At 40.0% G+C, this 18,506-nt stretch overlaps 1 pseudogene; it reads right to left on the minus strand.

Annotated features, from left to right (window-relative positions):
* Positions 1–13,585: 13,585 nt before the first annotated feature.
* LOC112848789 (MICOS complex subunit MIC26 pseudogene) lies at positions 13,586–14,200 on the minus strand (annotated as a pseudogene).
* Between the last annotated feature and the right edge of the window lie 4,306 nt (positions 14,201–18,506).

The raw sequence follows: 18,506 nt of genomic DNA on the forward strand, positions 1-18,506 counted from the left end.
TCTAGGATTTTTGGTTGTTTCCTGCCTCACATTTAGGTCTTTCATCCATTTTGAATTTATTTTTGTGTATGGTGTACAAAGGGGGCTCTGTTTCATTCTTTTGCACGTTGCTGTCCAGTTTCCCCAACACCATTTGTTGAAGAGACAGTCTTTTTCCCATTGGATATCCTTCCCTGTTTTGTCAAAGATTAACTGACCACATAGATGTGGGTTCATTTCTGGCTTTTCTATCGTGTTCCATTAACCCATGTGTCTGTTTTTATGCCTGTTTGGATCACTGCAGCTTTGTAATATGACTTGAAGTGTGGGATTGTGATGCCTCCAGCTTTGCTTTTCTTTTTCAAGACTGCTTTGGCTATTTAGGGTCTTTTGTGGTTCCATACAAATTGTATAATTGTTCCAGCTCTGTGAAAAATGCTGTTGGTAGTGTGATAGGGATTGTGTTAAATGTGTAGGTTACTTTGGCTAGTATAGACATTCTAATAACATTTGTTCTTCCAATCCATAAGAATGGAATGTTTTTCCATTTCACTGTGTCATTTTCCATTTCTTTCATTAGTGTTTTATAGTCTTCAGAGTACAGATCTTTTACCTCTTTAGCTAGGCTTATTCCTAGGTATCCCATAGTTTTTGGTGCGATTGTAAATGCGATCAATTCCTTAATTTCTCCTTCTGCTGCTTCGTTATTGGTGTATAGAAATGCAACGGATTTCTGTACACTGGTTTTGTATCCTGTGACTTTACCGAATTTGTGTACTGGTTCTGGCAGTTTTCTGGTGGAATCTTTCAGGTTTTTCTCTGTAAAGTGTTATGTCATCCGCAAACAGTGAAAGTTTGACTTATTCTTGCTGATTTGGATGCCTTTTCTTTTCGTTGTGTGACTGCTGTGGCTAGGACTTCCAGTAGTATGTTGAATAAAAGTGGTGAGAGTGGACACCTGGATCTTGTTCCTGATTTTAGGGGAAAGCTCTCAGTTTTTCCCCATTGAGGGTGATGTTAGCTGTGGGTTTTTCATAGATGGCCTTTATTATGTTGAGGTATGTTCACTCTAACCCTACTTTGTTGAGGGACTTTATCATGAATGGATGTCTTACTTTGTCACAAGATTTTTCTGCATCTATTGAGAGGATCATATGGTCTTATCCTCTCTTTTTATTTATGTGGTGTATCATGTTGATTAATTTGCAATTATCAAACATCCCTTACAAAGCAGGAATATATCCCACTTGCCCATGGTGAATGATTCTTTTCATGTACTACTGGATTCGGTTTCTAGTATTTTATTGAGAATTTTTACATCCACGTTCATCAGGGATATTGGTCCGTAGTTCTCTTTTTAGTGGAGTCTTTATCTAGTTGTGGTATCAGGGTAATGGTGGCCTCATACAATGAATTTGAAAGTTTTCCTTCCATTTGTATTTTTTGGAATAGTTTGAGAAGAATAGGTATTAACTCCTCTTTATTTTTTTAAAATATAATTTATTGTCAAATTAGTTTCCATACAACACCCAGTGCTCATCCCAACAAGTGTCCTCCTCAATGCCCATCACCCACTTTCCCCTCTCCTCCACCCCCATCAACCCTCAGTTTGTTCTCAGTTTTTAAGAGTCCCTTATGGTTTGCCTCCCTCCCTCTCTGTAACTTTTTTTTCCCCCTTCCCTTCCAGCATGGTCTTCTGTTAAATTTCTCAAGATCCACATATGAAATCCTCTTTAAATGTTTGGTAGAATTCACCCGTGAAGCCGTCTGGACCTGGAGTTTTGTTTATTGGAATATTTTTGATTACTGACTCAATTTCTTTGCTTGTTATCAGTCTGTTCAAGTTTTCTCTATTTTATGATTTCAGTGTTGGTAGCTTATATATTTCTAGGAATTTATCCATTTCTTCCAGGTGGCCCCATTTGTTGCCATACAGATTTTCATAATATTCCCTTATAATTATTTCTATTTCTGTGATGTTGGTTGTTATTTCTCCTCTGTCATTTGTGATTTTATTTATTTGGGTCTTTGCTTTTTTTCCTTTTGATAAGCTCCTGGTTTCATTGATATGTTCTATTGGGTTTTATTTTGGTTCTATATCATTTATTTCCTCTCTTTATTACTTCCTTCCTTCTGCTGGCTTTAAGCTTCATTTCTTGTTCTTTTTCTAACTCCTTTAGGTATAAGGTTAGGTGGTTCGTTTGAGATTTTTCTTGCTTCTTGAGGTAGACCTATCTAGATACTTCCCTCTTAGGAAGCATATAGACTTTTATATGCAACTTTTGTTGCATCCCAAAGGTGTTGGACCATCGTGTTTTCCTTTTCATTTAATTTTTTATTTCTTCTTTGATACCCTGATTGATCCATTCATTGTTTAGCAGCATGTTGTTTAATCTGCATGTATTTGTGGTATTTTCTTTTTAATGTTTATTTATTATTGAGAGACAGAGAGACACAGAGCATGAGCAGGGGTGGGGTAGAGAGAGGGGGAGACATAGAATCTGAAGCAGGCTCCAGGCTCTGAGCTGCCAGCACAGAGCCCGACGTGGGGCTCGAACTCACAAACTGTGAGATCATGACCTGAGCTGAAGTCAGTTGCTTAATCAACTGAGCCACCCAGGCGCCCCTGCATGTATTTGTGGTCTTTCCAAAGTTTTTCTTGTGGTTGACTTCTAGTTTCATAGCGTGTGGTCAGAAAAGTGCATGGTATGACTTTGATCTTTTTGTTTTTGACGAGGCCTGATTTGTGACCCAAACGTGATCTATTTTCGAGAATGTCTCATGTGCACTTAAAAGGAATGTGTATTCTTTTGCTTTAGGATGGAATGCTTTAATTCAAATTCTGAATGTATCTGTTACATCCATCTGGTCCAGTGTGTCATTTAATGCCATTGTTTCCTTGTTGATTTTCAGCTTAGATGATCTGTCCATTGTTGTAAGTGGGGTATTAAAGTCCCCTACTATTATGGTATTATTATCAATGAGTTCCTTTATGTTTGTTAACTGACATATATTTGGGTGCTCCATGTTGGGTGCATAAATATTTACAATTGTTATATATTCTTTTTGGATATATTTTTTAGTATGATATAGTGCCCTTCTTCATGACTTCTTATAGCCTTTATTTTTAAAATCTAGTTTGTCCGATGTAAGTATTGCTACTCCAGTTTTCTTTTGACATCCATTTTCATGATAAATATTTCTCCATCCCCTCACTTTCAATCTGCAGGTGTCTTTAAGTCTAGAATTAGTCTCTTGTAGGCAGCATATAGATGGATCTTGGGTTTTTTTTTATCCAGTCTGACACCCTATGTCTTTTGACTGGAGCATTTAGTCCAGTCAAAGTAATTATTCAGAGTAATTATTGATAGCAATGTATTTATTGCCATTTTATTACTTGTTTTATCAGTTTGTGGAGATTTTCTCTGATCCCTTCTTGTCTTTGTCACTTTTTGTCTTCCCTTTCCACTCAGAGTCCCTTTTAATATTTCTTGCAGGGCTGGTTTAGCGGTCATGAACTTCTATAGTTTTTGTTTGTCTGGGAAACTCTTGATCTTGCCTTCTTTTCTGAATGATAGCTTTGCTGGATAGAGTGTTCTTGGCTACAGATTTTTCCCACTCAGCACTTTGAATATATCATGTCACTCCCTTCTGGCTTGCCTAGTTTCTGTTGAGAGTTCTGCAGCTAGCCTTGTTCTTTTGTCTTGCTGTTTTTAGGGTTTTTTTCTTTATCATGATATTTTGTAAATTTAATTACTGTATGTATAGGTGTTGGCCTGCTTTTGTGTATTTTTATGGGAGTTCTTTGTGCCTCCTGGATCTGGAAGTCTGTTTCCTTCCCCAGTTTAGGAAAGTTTTCAGCTATTATTTCCTCAAATAAATTTTCTGCCCCCTTTTCTCTCTCTTCTTCTGGGACTCCTATAATATGAATGTTATTAGGTTTGATGGAGTCCCTGAGTTCCCTGAGCCTACTCTCCTGTTCCATACTTCTCTCCCTCTTTTGTTCAGCTTCATTACTGTCCATTGCTTTGTTGTCTAGGTCACTAATTCATTCTTCTGCTTCCTCTAGCCTGCGGTTCACTACATCAGGTGTGTTTCCAATCTTGTTTATTGCATGCTTCATCTCTGAGTGATTCTTTTTAACTATTTGTGTCTGTGGTAAGGGTCTCACTTATGCCTTCCATTCTTTTCTCAAGCCCAGTGAATATCTATATGATTGTTGCGTTACATTCTCCATCAGGCATGTCATTTTTGTTTTACTTAGATCTCTGGCCATGACCTTGTCATGTTCTATCCTTTGGGATGAATTCCTCCATTTTTGCCTTTTGTCTCTGTCTTCTTCTCTGTGTTAGAGAAGCCAGTTATATTGCCTGCTCCTGAAAGTAATGGCTTTATAAAAAGAGGCCACGTAGTGCCCAGGGCTGGTGCTTCAAGGAACATCTCCAATGTGTGCTGCATGTGCTATGCTGTTGTGTTCTGGCTGGTCTACCCTCAGGCCAGTCATCTGCAGAGAATCTTCTAGCCTGCTGTGGGCAGTGTGTGGTCCCTGGCCTGCGTGTGGCAAGTTTTAACCAGGTGTGCTCTTGTCTGCTTATGAAATGATACCCAATACCATCTCCACCAGAACTGAGACCCTGCAGAACTCTCTGGTCAAGGAATGTGGTGTGGGCACGGGCTTGTGCCGGTCTTCTTGGGGAGGGGCCTACCACCTTGGGACCGAGGCAAGCTTGAATGAGAAGGGCAATCCCACCACAGCAAAGGGGGAGGGGTCTTTGTATATGCAAGTTAGGCGGCCAGTGTCAGGGCTGAGCTGGTTCCCTCAGGTGGCTCTGTGTTTACACTGAGGGGCAGGGAAAGGAAATGGCTCTGGCTGGCTCTTTTCTTCCCAAAGAGTTGTGTCTCCTTGAACTCTGCCTCTCAGGGATGCACTCCAAGAAGACCAGAATAATCTCCCCCAGTGTGCCCCAGGCTGTCTTCAGATCACTGTTACCATGCTGTCTGTCTCCGGGTTGTTGCCTGCCTTCTCTACAAAAGAAGTGCAGTGCCCTCCAGGCTCTATCCCAGACAAGCTTCTCAACCTTTAAAGTCCAGGCTTTAAACCTGCTGGTTGCAAGAACTCATGAAATTCAGCCCCTCTTGTATGCAAGCCAATGGATAAACATTCTCCTTGTGCGTTCCCCTGTGGACTCCTCTCTCACTTTCCCGTTCTGTGACCCTGGCTCCATCCTCTCCATACTACCTGTGATCTGCTTCTCCCCTAAACACATCTCCACAGTTCCTACTTTCTTTGATTTGCCTTTTTCTCTCCCTTTAGTTGTGGAGTTTGTTCTGTCAGTCTTCAGGCCAATTTCTGGGGTACTTAGTATGATTTGGTAGTTATCCAGTTGTGTTTCATGGGATGAGATGAGCCTAGGGTACTGATAGTCCCATTTTCCTGAACCTTACCTTATGTTCTTAAGAGGAAAATATTTAGCTGGGAGCTTGAGAAACCTTCAAAAGTGCCTTAAAATTCTATTTCTTAAGTGCCTTAAAAATTTGTTTCTTCTAAAATATTGAGAAATCCAGAAGTAAGCATTCTGAGATAATATCATGGATTACAGACAGCACAAGAACCCAGGCTTCTTTGTATCTTTTCAATCCACTAAACTTAGCATAAGATTGTTCTCCTTATTGCAGTATGGCTTGGGCCATGTTTTTAAAAATATTTCCTGGAGAATTTAGATTTCTCTCTTGTTAATTATGATTAGCCAACTTACTTTCCAAAAGGAAACTAAATGGCCCTCTGGTCCCCAAAAGATTTTTAATCTTTTAAAAGTCTAGTTAATGTAAAACTCTATTCTTGCTTACCTTGGCCTTCTTTAGTGTGATTGAAGCATAACATCATTAGGGCAGTTGTTGTCCAAATACATAAGAAGTTCAGCTTCCTCTTCTACAGCAGTATTTTTCTCACAGTGCCCTCAGAGAATGGAAAGTAACTATAGAACAAAAAAGAAAAAGAATGAAAGGAATGGATAAAGAAAGAAAATAGCTTTTTATCAAGATTGTTATTAAAGTCTGAGAAACATGCCAAGATCACATATATCCAGGGGTTTTAAACAAACTCCCTACTGACATCTAGAATAGTCTTAGATTAAAAACATCATATCTGAATGCTGTGTTTGGACAAAGGCAAGTGGAATAAAATCCTGCAACAATTTCCCTACTCCCCAAGATTCTGATTGATGTTTACCAACATCTTCCTTTGGTTTAATCTCCTTTGCCTCTGACTTTTAGTTTACAAAATTGACCCCTATTTCAAAGAAAAGCTTGTGACTATAAAGTTTATTCCATAGCTCCAGCAGAAAAAGATGGCAAAAAATGTCAAGAATGATCTAATAATGTTGTTTTAATTAGATATAGCCAACCACATAAATCTCACATTCTTAGGATAAAAGCTGTTTTCCACAGAGCCAAAACAAGCCGCGGGTCCAGTGAGCTGTCCCAGGTACTGAACTTCTACCTTTAATTCTCTTCGATTCAGTAAAGGAAAAGCTTCTGTTTTTGTGCCTAACTTAGTTATGCTATGAATACAGTATTGAGTTCTATTAAAAAGATAAAACTCTTTCCATAATTTGGCTATTGTTGAGAGTGCTGCTATAAACATTGGGGTACAAGTGCCCCTGTATTCCTTGGGTAAATTCCTAGCAGTGCTATTGCTGGGTCATAGGGTAGGTCTATTTTTAATTTTCTAAGGAACCTCCACACTGTTTTCCAGAGTGCATTCCCACCAACAGTGAAAGAGGGTTCCCGTTTCTCCACATCCTCGCCAGCATCTATAGTCTCCTGATTTGTTCATTTTGGCCACTCTGACTGGCGTGAGGTGGTATCTGAGTGTGGTTTTGATTTGTATTTCCCTGATGAGGAGCGATGTTGAGCATCTTTTCATGTGCCTGTTGGCCATCTGGATGTCTTCTTTAGAGAAATGTCTATTCATGTTTTCTGCCCATTTCTTCACTGAGTTATTTGTTTTTCAGGTGTGGAGTTTGGTGAGCTCTTTATAGATTTTGGATACTAGCCCTTTGTCTGATATGTCATTTGCAAATATCTTTTCCCATTCCATTGGTTGCCTTTTAGTTTTGTTGGTTGTTTCCTTTGCTGTGCAGAAGCTTTTTATCTTCATAAGGTCCCAGTAGTTCATTTTTGTTTTTAATTCCCTTGCCTTTGGTGATGTGTCAAGTAAGAAATTGCTATGGCTGAGGTCAGAGAGGTCTTTTCCTGCTTTCTCCTCTAGGGTTTTGATGGTTTCCTGTCTCACATTCAAGTCCTTTATCCATTTTGAGTTTATTTTTGTGAATGGTGTGAGAAAGTGGTCTAGTTTCAACCTTCTGCATGTTTCTGTCCAGTTCTCCCAGCACCATTTGTTAAAGAGACTGTCTTTTTTCCATTGGATAGTCTTTCCTGCTTTATCAAAGATTAGTTGGCCATACGTTTGTGTGTCTAGTCCTGGGGTTTCTATTCTATTCCATTGGTCTATGTGTCTGTTTTTGTGCCAATACCATGCTGTCTTGATGATTACAGCTTTGTAGTAGAGTAAAGAAACTGTGGTTTATATACACAATGGAGTACTACGTGGCAATGAGAAAGAATGAAATATGGCCCTTTGTAGCAACATGGATGGAACTGGAGAGTGTTATGCTAAGTGAAATAAGCTATACAGAGAAAGACAGATACCATATGGTTTCACTCTTATGTGGATCCTGAGAAACTAACAGAAACCCATGGGGGAGGGGAAGAAAAAAAAAAAAAGAGGTTAGAGTGGAAGAGAACCAAAGCATAAGAGACTCTTAAAAACTGAGAACAAACGAGGGTTGATGGGGGGTGGGAGGGAGGGGAGGGTGGGTGATGGGTATTGAGGAGGGCACCTTTTGGGATGAGCACTGGGTGTTGTATGGAAACCAATTTGACAATAAACTTCAAAAAAAAATAAACACTAAAAAATCTTTTTTAATTAAAAAATAAACTTAAAAAATAAATAAAAAATAAATTCTCCTTAAAAAAAGATAAAACTCTTAAAATAAAACTCTAGCTATTACAAAAAAGCTTTAAGTCCTTTTTTTAATTTAATTTTTTATTTTTTAAAATTAGTTAGCATATAGTGAAACAATGATTTCAGGAGTAGATTCCTTAATGCCCCTTACCCATTTAGCCCATCCCCCCCCCCACAACCCCTCCAGCAACCCTCAGTTTGTTAAGTTTACTTATTTATTGGGGGTGAGGGGCAGAAAGACAGGGAGAGAGAGAATCCCAAGCAGGCTCTGTACTGTCACTGCGGAGCCCCATGAGGGGCTCCATCTCACCAACCATGAGATCATGACCTGAGCCAAAATCAAGAGTTGAGCATTTAACCAACTGAGCCAGCCAGGCCCTCCCAATTTTTTTAAAAAAGAGATTAAATTTATATTGGATGTATATTCAGAAACAAAAACAAGTCTGTCATTTTTCATAGATCATATCATTTTCTATGTAAGAATTCCAAAAGAATCAATAGTTAATTATTACAACTAAAAAATGAGCTCAGCAAAATTTCTGTATACAATAGACAAAATCAACTTTGTGCTTATATATGTGCAGCAAACAAAATACTAAAATAGTTGAAACTGCAAAAAACATATAGTACCTAGGAACAAATCTTTAAAAATGTACAAGATCCCTATGGAAAAAAAAACTATAATAAATTAGTGAGTGAAATTAGTAAAGACCTAAATAAATGGCAAGAGATCATATTCATGATTCATAAAACTCAAAGTCCCAATTCCTTGTGTGTGTGTGTGTGTGTGTGTGTGTGTGCACACATATATGTGGACCATAACAACCTGATTATAAAATTTGTACAAAAATGGTCAAGAATAGCTAGGACTGTATTTAAAGAGACAGGCACAGGACTTGCTCTATTGAATATATGCCAATAATGTATAAAAGCTACTGATAAGGTGCTGATATTGGCTAACACATAAAGAAATAGACTCATAGAACAAGAGAGAAAACACAGAAATACACACACACACACACACACACACACACACACACACATTTGCATTAAGACAAAGAATGTGGGGGCACCTGGGTGGCTCAGTAGGTTGAGCATCCAACTCTTGATTTCAGCCCAGGTCATGATCCCAGAGTTGTGGGATTGAGCCCCACATCAGGTTCTGCCCTGGGCATGGAGCCTGCTTTAGATTCTCTTTCTCTCCCTCTGCCCATCTCCCCCACTTGCACGCCTTCTCTCTCTCTTAAAAAAAAAAAAAAGACAAAGAATGTGGAAGTAGAAAAATGACAATGTAGAAGAACCCAGCTTCCATGATCTTCTTCAAAGAACCACAATTGGACAGCTATCCATTAAAAAAAAAAAAAAAAAACTAATCATTTCTGGAAGACTTCCAGAGTCCACCTAAGAAGTTTAAGCAACACAGTGAAACAAACAAACAAAAAATTTGAAAGAGAAAGCAGACATCTTCATTTTATCTTCATCATCCCATCCCACAAGCCAGCACTGTTCAGCACCAACAACTAACTTCCCAGCTAGAAAGAGTTCTCCCCAGGAAAGCAATACTGAAGCGAGCGACCAGCTTCCCCAGTCTCCCAAGGCACTGTGCAAAGGTCCCACTGTTTTCACCCCAGCCAGACTGGCAAAGCTGAGACACAGAGAGTTGGTTAGGAAGAAGAAAGAAAAGCAGAAGCTATTATTAACAGATGCACAGTGAGAATAATTGCAGTTCAGAGAGACCTGCTCTGCAGACAAACTCAGCACATTTTGCCACCAACAAAGCCAATGGCCAGCACAACCACCACAGACCCAGGTTTTTCCAGTTTTCTGCCCCATAAATATTCATGTTTGTTAAAGCCAGCCATATGAGTCTCTCCTTGCTCCCTTCCACTTCCTTGTTGGATCCCCGGAAGCACGCCAACAGTCATCCAAGCCCTCTATGGCTGTGTGAGTGGAAGATGACACTCTAGATTCTCCCCACTGACCCTCACTGCCATGCTCATGTTCATGCTTATGCTCATGCTCACAGCCCCTCCAGCTGTGCACCTCCACACACTTGCCTATCAACCACCTCCACTATAGCACACATGCCCCAGGGAAAAGTGTACAGCCACAGGTGAGCACACCAACAACCAAGGACTTCACAGCTGCTTGTGAGCCCAGATCAGTTCTGACTTCTGTCTCCAGCCAGCATTACTGTGCCCACCTGTTGCAAGTCCCTCCAGTTATGCATCTGCATGCCCCCAGCCCAGCACCCCCCATCATCAACCTCCATTGTAATATGCGCACCCAGATGGAAAGCGTACACAGCCACAGGAGCACATGCGAGCAGCCAGGGCCTCTACAGCTACCAGTAAGTCCATAGTTGACCTTGGCTCTTGCCACTTGCTTTGGCCTCCATCACCACGTGTGTCTCTGCAAATGGCTCCTGCCACTACATAGGAACCAGAAGCTGGCCCCTGTAGCCAAGTGTGTGCACACCGCTGGCTCTAGCCACCACTGCTGCTTACCCTGGTCCCTAGCTACTGGATTTGGAGGTGCTGCTGAGGACCCCCAACTGCCCTTACAGCCACTGCAGCCCTCCTGTAGTGTTAGCCAAGGACCATACAATTGTCAATGCTGTGAAGTCCACTGGCCTGAACCGCAGATTATCATGTCCCCCAGAACCCAGTGCCACCACATATCCACACACTTGGCACCCTGTACCCTAGATCTATGATCCAGCATGAGTGAAGGTTTCCTTTAAAGTCTGGAAGTCCAGGGGCGCCTGGGTGGCGCAGTCGGTTAAGCGTCCGACTTCAGCCAGGTCACGATCTTGCCGTCCGCGAGTTCGAGCCCCGCGTCAGGCTCTGGGCTGATGGCTCAGAGCCTGGAGCCTGTTTCCGATTCTGTGTCTCCCTCTCTCTCTGCCCCTCCCCCGTTCATGCTCTGTCTCTCTCTGTCGCAAAAATAAATAAACGTTGAAAAAAAAAATTTAAAAAAATAAATAAATAAATAAAGTCTGGAAGTCCATAAAGTCTGAAAGAGGTGACTGCTTTTTCAAATGTACAAGCACACATGCAAGACTATAGGGATCATGAAGAATCAGGGAAACATGACTCCACCAAAGGAGTCTCCAGTAAATCTCCAGTACTGGGTCCCAAAGAAATGAAGATCCAGAAATTACCCTACAAAAATATTCAAGTTATTTGTTCCACATATGGGCAGAGATCTACAAAAGAACAGAGATAATTTAATAACATCAGGGAAGCAATTCAAGAACAAAATTAGAAGTTCAACAAAGAAATGGAAAACACAACAAAAACCAGACAGATAATGGAATAGAATAGAAAAGTTGGAAATGAACCCACAACTGTATGGTCAATTAATCTTTGACAAACAGGGAAGAATATCCAATGAGAAAAACACAGTCTCTTCAACAAAAGGTGTTGGGAAAACTGGACAGCAACATGCAAACAAATAAATCTGGACCCCTTTTATTTATTTTTTTTTTTATTTAAAAAATTTTTTTTCAACGTTTATTTATTTTGGGGACAGAGAGAGACAGAGCATGAATGGGGGAGGGGCAGAGAGAGAGGGAGACACAGAATCGGAAACAGGCTCCAGGCTCTGAGCCATCAGCCCAGAGCCTGATGCGGGGCTCGAACTCACGGACCGTGAGATCGTGACCTGGCTGAAGTCGGACGCTTAACCGACTGCGCCACCCAGGCGCCCCCGGACCCCTTTTATACACCATACACAAAAATAAATTCAAAATAGATGAAAAGCCTAAATGTGAAGCAGGAAACCATTAAAATCCTAGAGGGGAACACAGGCAGTAACCTCTCTGACCTCAGCTGTGGCAACTTCTTACTAGATATGTCTCCTGAGGCAAGGGAAATGAAAGCAAAAATAAACTATTGGGACTTCATCAAAATGAAAAGCTCCTAAAAAGCAAAGGAAACAATCGACAAAACTGAAAGGCAACCTACAGAAGGGAGAAGATATTTGCAAATGACATATCGGATAAACGGTTAGTATCCAAAATATATAAAGAACTTATAAAACTCAACACCCAAAAACAAATTATTTGGTAAAAATGGGCGGAAGACATGAATAGACATTTTTCCAAAGTGCACATCTAGATGGCCAACAGACACATGAAAAGATGCTCAACATCACTCATCATCAGGGAAATATAAATCAGAACTGTCATGAGATATCACCTCACACCTGTCAGAATGGCTAAAATCACAACACAAGAAGCAGATGTTAGCAAGGATGTAGAAAAAGGGGATTCCTTTGTTGGTACAAATGCAAACTGGTGCAGCCACTGTGGAAAACAGGATGCAGGTTCCTCACAAAGCTAGAAACGGAACTACCCTATGATCCAGCACTTGTACTGTTATGTATTTACCCAAAGAATACAAAAATTCTAGTTCAAAGGGATACACACCCCCCCAATGTTTATAGTAGTAGTATCGATAAAAGCAAAATTATGGAAAATGCTCAAATGTCCAATGGCTGACGAATGGATGAAGAAGAAGTCGTGTATATATACAATGGAATATTACTCAGCCTTCAAAAAGGATGAAATCTCACCATTTGCAATGATGTGAATGAAGCTAGAGTGTATCGAGCTAAGTGAAATAAGTCAGTGGGGAAAGACAAACACCATATGATTTTATTTACATGTGGAATTGAAGAAACAAAAACAAACAATGATATGGGAAGAAAAGAGAGGAAAACCACGAAACAGACTCTTATCTATGGGAAGAAACTGATGGTTACTAGAGAGGAGGTAGGTGGGGGGATGGGGAAAATCAGTGACGGTGATTAAGGAGTGCACTTGTGATGAGCACCAAGTGTCATATGTAAGTGTTGAATCACTGTTTTTAACACCTGACACTAATATTACATGTATGGTAACTAAGTGGAATTTAAACAAAAACTTCATATGAATATAAAAAATAACATAAAAGGCGTAGCAAAAGGAGTAAAAAGGTAGAGTTTTCACATAAAAATTTGTAAATTATCTACACACTTATGGAAAAGATTCTACTTTATTATTAATTTTTTTTAAATGTTTATTTTTGAGAGAGAGAGCATGGGGGAGGGGCAGAGACGGAGGGACACAAAGGGTCTGAAGCGGGCTCTGTGCTGACAGCAGAGAGCCGGATGTAGGGCTCAAACTCATGAAGTGTGAGATCATGACCTGAGCCTAAGCCGATGCTTAACCAACTGAGCCACTCAGGCACCCCCTTTTTTTAAATTAATTTTTTAAGTATAGATTAAATAGCTATAAGCACAGAACTATAACAAACTATGGTTAAAATGTTATGTATCTTCTACTTAAATGAGAATTTTTAAAAATGATAAAATTGTCTGAGATATGATAAAAGAGCTCTCATATATTATTATTAAAAATCCAATATAAGCAATATTATGTCTGTCTTATGTCTTGGGTGATGACCCAAGATAACAAGAGGCCTAGCGTTTTTCCCGAAGAAGAAAGCCAATTTACTACATTTAGTACTGACTTCTCTGCCATTTTTCTGTTGAAATACTGGTTTACTACACGGATTAAAATGGGCAGAGCATTGAGCATACTACTTATTTCCAGGTGAATTCTTCACATTTCCTGTCTTTTGAAAGTTCACCTCCACAAATTTTCTGTGACTATGTATCCTTGTAAATCCCAGTCATATAATTTCTTCCCACTGCCCTGGACAAATACAATGGCTTGTTGTGGATAATAAAAAGAGGCAGCTAATCCCATGAACCCAGGTGGATACACTGGCTTCTTTATTTTTGAACCTCTAGCCAAAAGAAGTTAAACAATGCCAGCAAAACCAATAACACCAAGTCTTGGAAAAAATCCAGGAGGTGCATTTGGGAGATATTTATACTTGTCTGGCGTGTCTAACCCCTACTGAACCAAGCTCTGCATCTTGGGCTTAGTTTGTGAGTACATTTCCTGACACCACCTTGAATATGGCTCACCATAATGTCAGAGATGTGAGATGCTTTCTTCAAGATGGGTCCTTTGGCTCCTCTACATATTTAGATCGACCCTCAGAAATGGAGTAGAGTGAAAGCTCCTTAACCTTCATGGCAGTTTTGTGAAGTGAGTCCTTGTTAGGTGATGCATAGACTTTGACGGTGTGCACACTTAAGGCTGGCTGGCCCCACAGAACTCTGAATTACCTTGAACATGTTGTTGGCAGAGGTGGCTCTGGCTCACACATATCAATAGTTCCTTTAAATGTAAATAGACTAAATTCTCCAATTAAAAGACATAGGGTTCCTGGGTGGATAAAGAACAAGACACATCTATATACTGCCTGCAAGAGGCTTACTTCAGAAGTCAGGACACACACAGACTGAAAGTGAAGGGATGGAAATAGATATTCCATACAAATGGAAACAAAACAAAAACTGGTTTAGCTATAGTCATATCAATGACATAGGCAGACAAAGACAAATACCATATGACTTCATTTATATGTGAAATATAAAAAAAATAAAACAAAACAAAACTTCTAATTATAAATACAGAAAGCAGATTGGTGTTTGCTAGAGGGGAGTTGCTTGGTGGTGGGGATGGCAAAGTGGGTAGAGAATTTAATAAGTACAAACTTCCAGCTGTAAAATAAATAATGGGGATGTAGTATACAGCATGAGAAATATGATCAATAATATTGTATTAACTTTGTGAATGACAAGGTAACTACACCTGTTGTAGTGACCATTTTGCCTATATGTATATGACTATAAAATGTATATGACTATAAATGTATATGACTATAAAATGACATGTTGTACACCTGAAATTAATATAATATCATCTGTCAATTATACCTCAATAAATGTTTTTAGAAAGAACAATGTAAGGGCAGGACAGATGCTGGGAAGTTGCTGAAGTAGTAGGACCTGATGCTCATTCCATCCCACATTTACAACTAGATATCTGAGTGAATAAACAAAAGAGCGATCTGTGGAAAAAATTCCACAATTACATGTAGAAAAGAAACCGTACTGGAGAGTTTAGGAAGAGCAGAAACAGCGGTCAGAAGTTGTCCCCAGGAGTGAGGAAGCTGCAGGCACAAAGATGGAAAACATCAAGGAACCCACACAGGGAAAATGAATCGCCATAACGTCTGGCTTTGAAAACTAGAAAGGGCTGAGCTCTGTGTTTGTATAACCTGTGGGTCTTGGAGCCTGCCGCTTTAAAAGGCTGCTGACTCAGCACTGGGCAAACCAGGAGGCTTAGTGATGGCTGGGTCCCCACTCTTAAAGACACAACAGCCACAGGAGAAGCAACAGAAACAACAGTTTGCACAGTGCCTGGGGCAAAGATAAGGAAGATCCATTTATAAGGATTTTAGAGCATGCTAGGGGTCTTCTCCAGGAACAATGCAGCTGGCAGGTGCCATTTCCTTCCCTTGCACCCAGCATAAATGCAGAGCCACCTGCCATAGGTGGTGCTGCACAGACAATTGCTACCTAATCTGCTAGCAGTGTGCCTAACTCAGAATGAGTTCGGGGCCCTCCTGCAAGCATCCTCGAGTCCACGTGGGTTCCAGAGGCGGCTACCATGCAGTGGCAGTGGTGACCTAACAGCGGCCAGTGAGCAGGAGTTTGGAGACAGAAATAGATCACTCACTCTGAGGGAGGCCAGCTGTCACATTGTGAGGAGTAGCCCAGGTGGTGAGGAAATGAAACCCCTGCCAATAGCCATTTGAATGAGTTTATAAGTGCATCCTCCAGCCCCCAGTCTAGCCTTCAGATGACTGCAGCCCAGGTCACAGACCCAAAACCAACAGCTGAGCTGCTCTCAGATTCCTGATCTGCAGAAACTATGTGAGGGTGTTCCCTTGGCCCTTGGACTTGGATGCCTGTTTCCTCCCCCAGATTAGTCTGTCTGTTTGTTTTCCCTTACAGGAAAACCCCAAGGAACAAATCAAAGCACACTTGGTGGAGGGTCCAAAATATCACTGCGAGGAGGGAAATAAAATAACCAAAGTCACAAGAGAGAGAAAGTAACACTCTCAAAAAAAAAAACCACCTCCTGAAGGGCCAGGCCCTGGACTGTGTATGACCCTCCTTTAATATAGCAGGGCTTGCAGGTGCAGAGCACCCAACAAGCTTTTAAAATACCTAAGGGACAGAAAACTAGCCAAAATGATGAAACAGAAGAATTCTCCCCAGAAGAAATTCCAAGAAGTAGTGATCAATGAATTGATCAAAACTGATCTAAGTAATATAACTGAACAAGAATTCAGAATAATAGTCATAAAATTAATCGCTGGGTTGAAAAGCATAGAGGACAGCAGAGAATCTATTGCTACGAGATCAAGAGACTAAAAAATAGTCCTGATGAAATAAAATGCTATAAATGAGGTGCAAAATAAAATGGAGGCGACCACAGCTCGGATTGAAGAGGCAGAGGAGAGACAGAATAGGTGAATTAGAAGATAAAATTATGGAAAAAGAGGAAGCTGAAAAAAAAAAGAGATTAAAAAAATCCAGGATTACAAGGGAAGAATTAGAGAACTAAATGATGCAATCAAATGGAACAATATCCCTATCATAGGAATTCCAGAAGAAGAAGAGAGAGAAAGGGGCTGAAGGTGTACTTGAACAAATCATAGCTGAGAACTTCTCCCATCTGGGGAAGGAAACAGACATTGAAATTCAAGAGGCACAGAGAACTCCATTCACATGTAACTTGAATCGATCTTCTGCACGATATTATCATAGTGAAACTGGCAAAATACAAAAATAGACAGTTCTGAAAGCAGCTAGGGATAAACGGGCCTTAACATGCAAAGGCAGACACATAAGGGGAGTAGTAGACCTATCTACCGAAACTTGGCAGGCCAGAAAGGAATGGCAGGAAATCTTCAATGAACAGAAAAAATATGCAGCTGAGAATCCTTTATCCAGCAAGTCTGTCATTCAGAATAGAAAGAGAAATAAAGGTCTTCCCAAACAAACAAAAATTGAAGGAGTTCATCACCTCCAAACCAGCCCTACAAGAGATCCTAAGGGGGACTCTGTGAGTGAAATGTTGCAAGGACCACAAAGTACCAGAGACACCACTACAAGCATGAAACCTGCAGATAACACAATGACTGTAAACCCATATCTTTCAATAATAACAATGAATGTAAATGGACTAAATGCTCCAATCAAAAGACATAGGGTATCAGAATGGACAAAAAAACCAAGACCCATCTATTTGCTGCCTACAAGAGACTCATTTTAGACCTGAGGACACCTACAGATTGAAAGTGAGGGGATGGAGAACTATCTATCATGCTACTGGAAGTCAAAAGAAATCTGGAGTAGCCATACTCATATCAGACAAACTAGGCTTTAAATTAAAGGTTGTAACAAGAGATGAAGAAGGGCATTATATAATAATTACAGGGTCTATCCATCAGGAAGAACTAACAATTACAAATGTCTATGTGCCGAATTCGGCAGCACCCAAATAATATAAAACAATTAATCACAAACATAAGCAACCTTATTGATAAGAATGTGGTAATTGCAGGGGACTTTAATACTCCACTTACAACAATGGATAGATCATCTAGACACAGGATCAATAAAGAAACAAGGGCCCTGAATGATACATTGGAACAAATGGTCTTGACAGATATATTTAGAACTCTGCATCCCAAAGCAACAGAATATACTTTCTTCTCGAGTGCACAGGGAACATGCTCCAAGATAGATCACAAAACAGCCCTTCATAAGTATAAAAGAACTGAGATCATACCATGCACACTTTCAGACCACAATGCTATGAAACTTGAAATCAACCACAGGAAACAGTCTGGAAAACCTCCAAAAGCATGGAGGTTAAAGAACATCCTACTAAAGAATGAATGGGTCAACCAGGCAATTAGAGAAGAAATTTAGAAAATATATGGAAACAAATGGAAATGAAAATACAACAATCCAAATGCTCTGGGAGGCAGCAAAGGCAGTCCTGAGAGGAAAATACATTGCAATCCAGGCCTATCTCAAGAAACAAGAAAAATCCCAAATACTGAATCTAACAGCACACCTAAAGGAACTAAAAGCACAACGGCAAAGACACCCCAAACTCAGCAGAAGAGGAGAAATAATAAAGATCAGAGCAGAAATAAACAATATAGAATCCAAAAAAACCCAAAAAACAAACAAACAAACCAGTAGAACAGGTCAATGAAACCAAGAGTTGGTTTTTTGAAAAAAATAAAACTGATAAACCTGTAGCCAGTCTTCTCAAAAAGAAAAGGAGAGGACCCAAATAGATAAAATCACAAATCAAAATGGATTTATAACAACCAATTCCTCAGAAATACAAGAAATTATCAAGGAATACCATGAAAAATTATATGCCAACAAACTAGACAACCTGGAAGAAATGGAAAAATTCCTAAACACACACACACTAACCAAAACTCAAATGGGAAGAAATAGAAAATTTGAACAGAACCTTAACTTGTGAAGAAATTGAAACATTCAT

Source organism: Puma concolor, chromosome C1 (assembly GCF_028749965.1).
Source record: "Puma concolor isolate L17-30 chromosome C1, mPumCon1.1.hap2, whole genome shotgun sequence".
Taxonomy (NCBI): domain Eukaryota; kingdom Metazoa; phylum Chordata; class Mammalia; order Carnivora; family Felidae; genus Puma; species Puma concolor.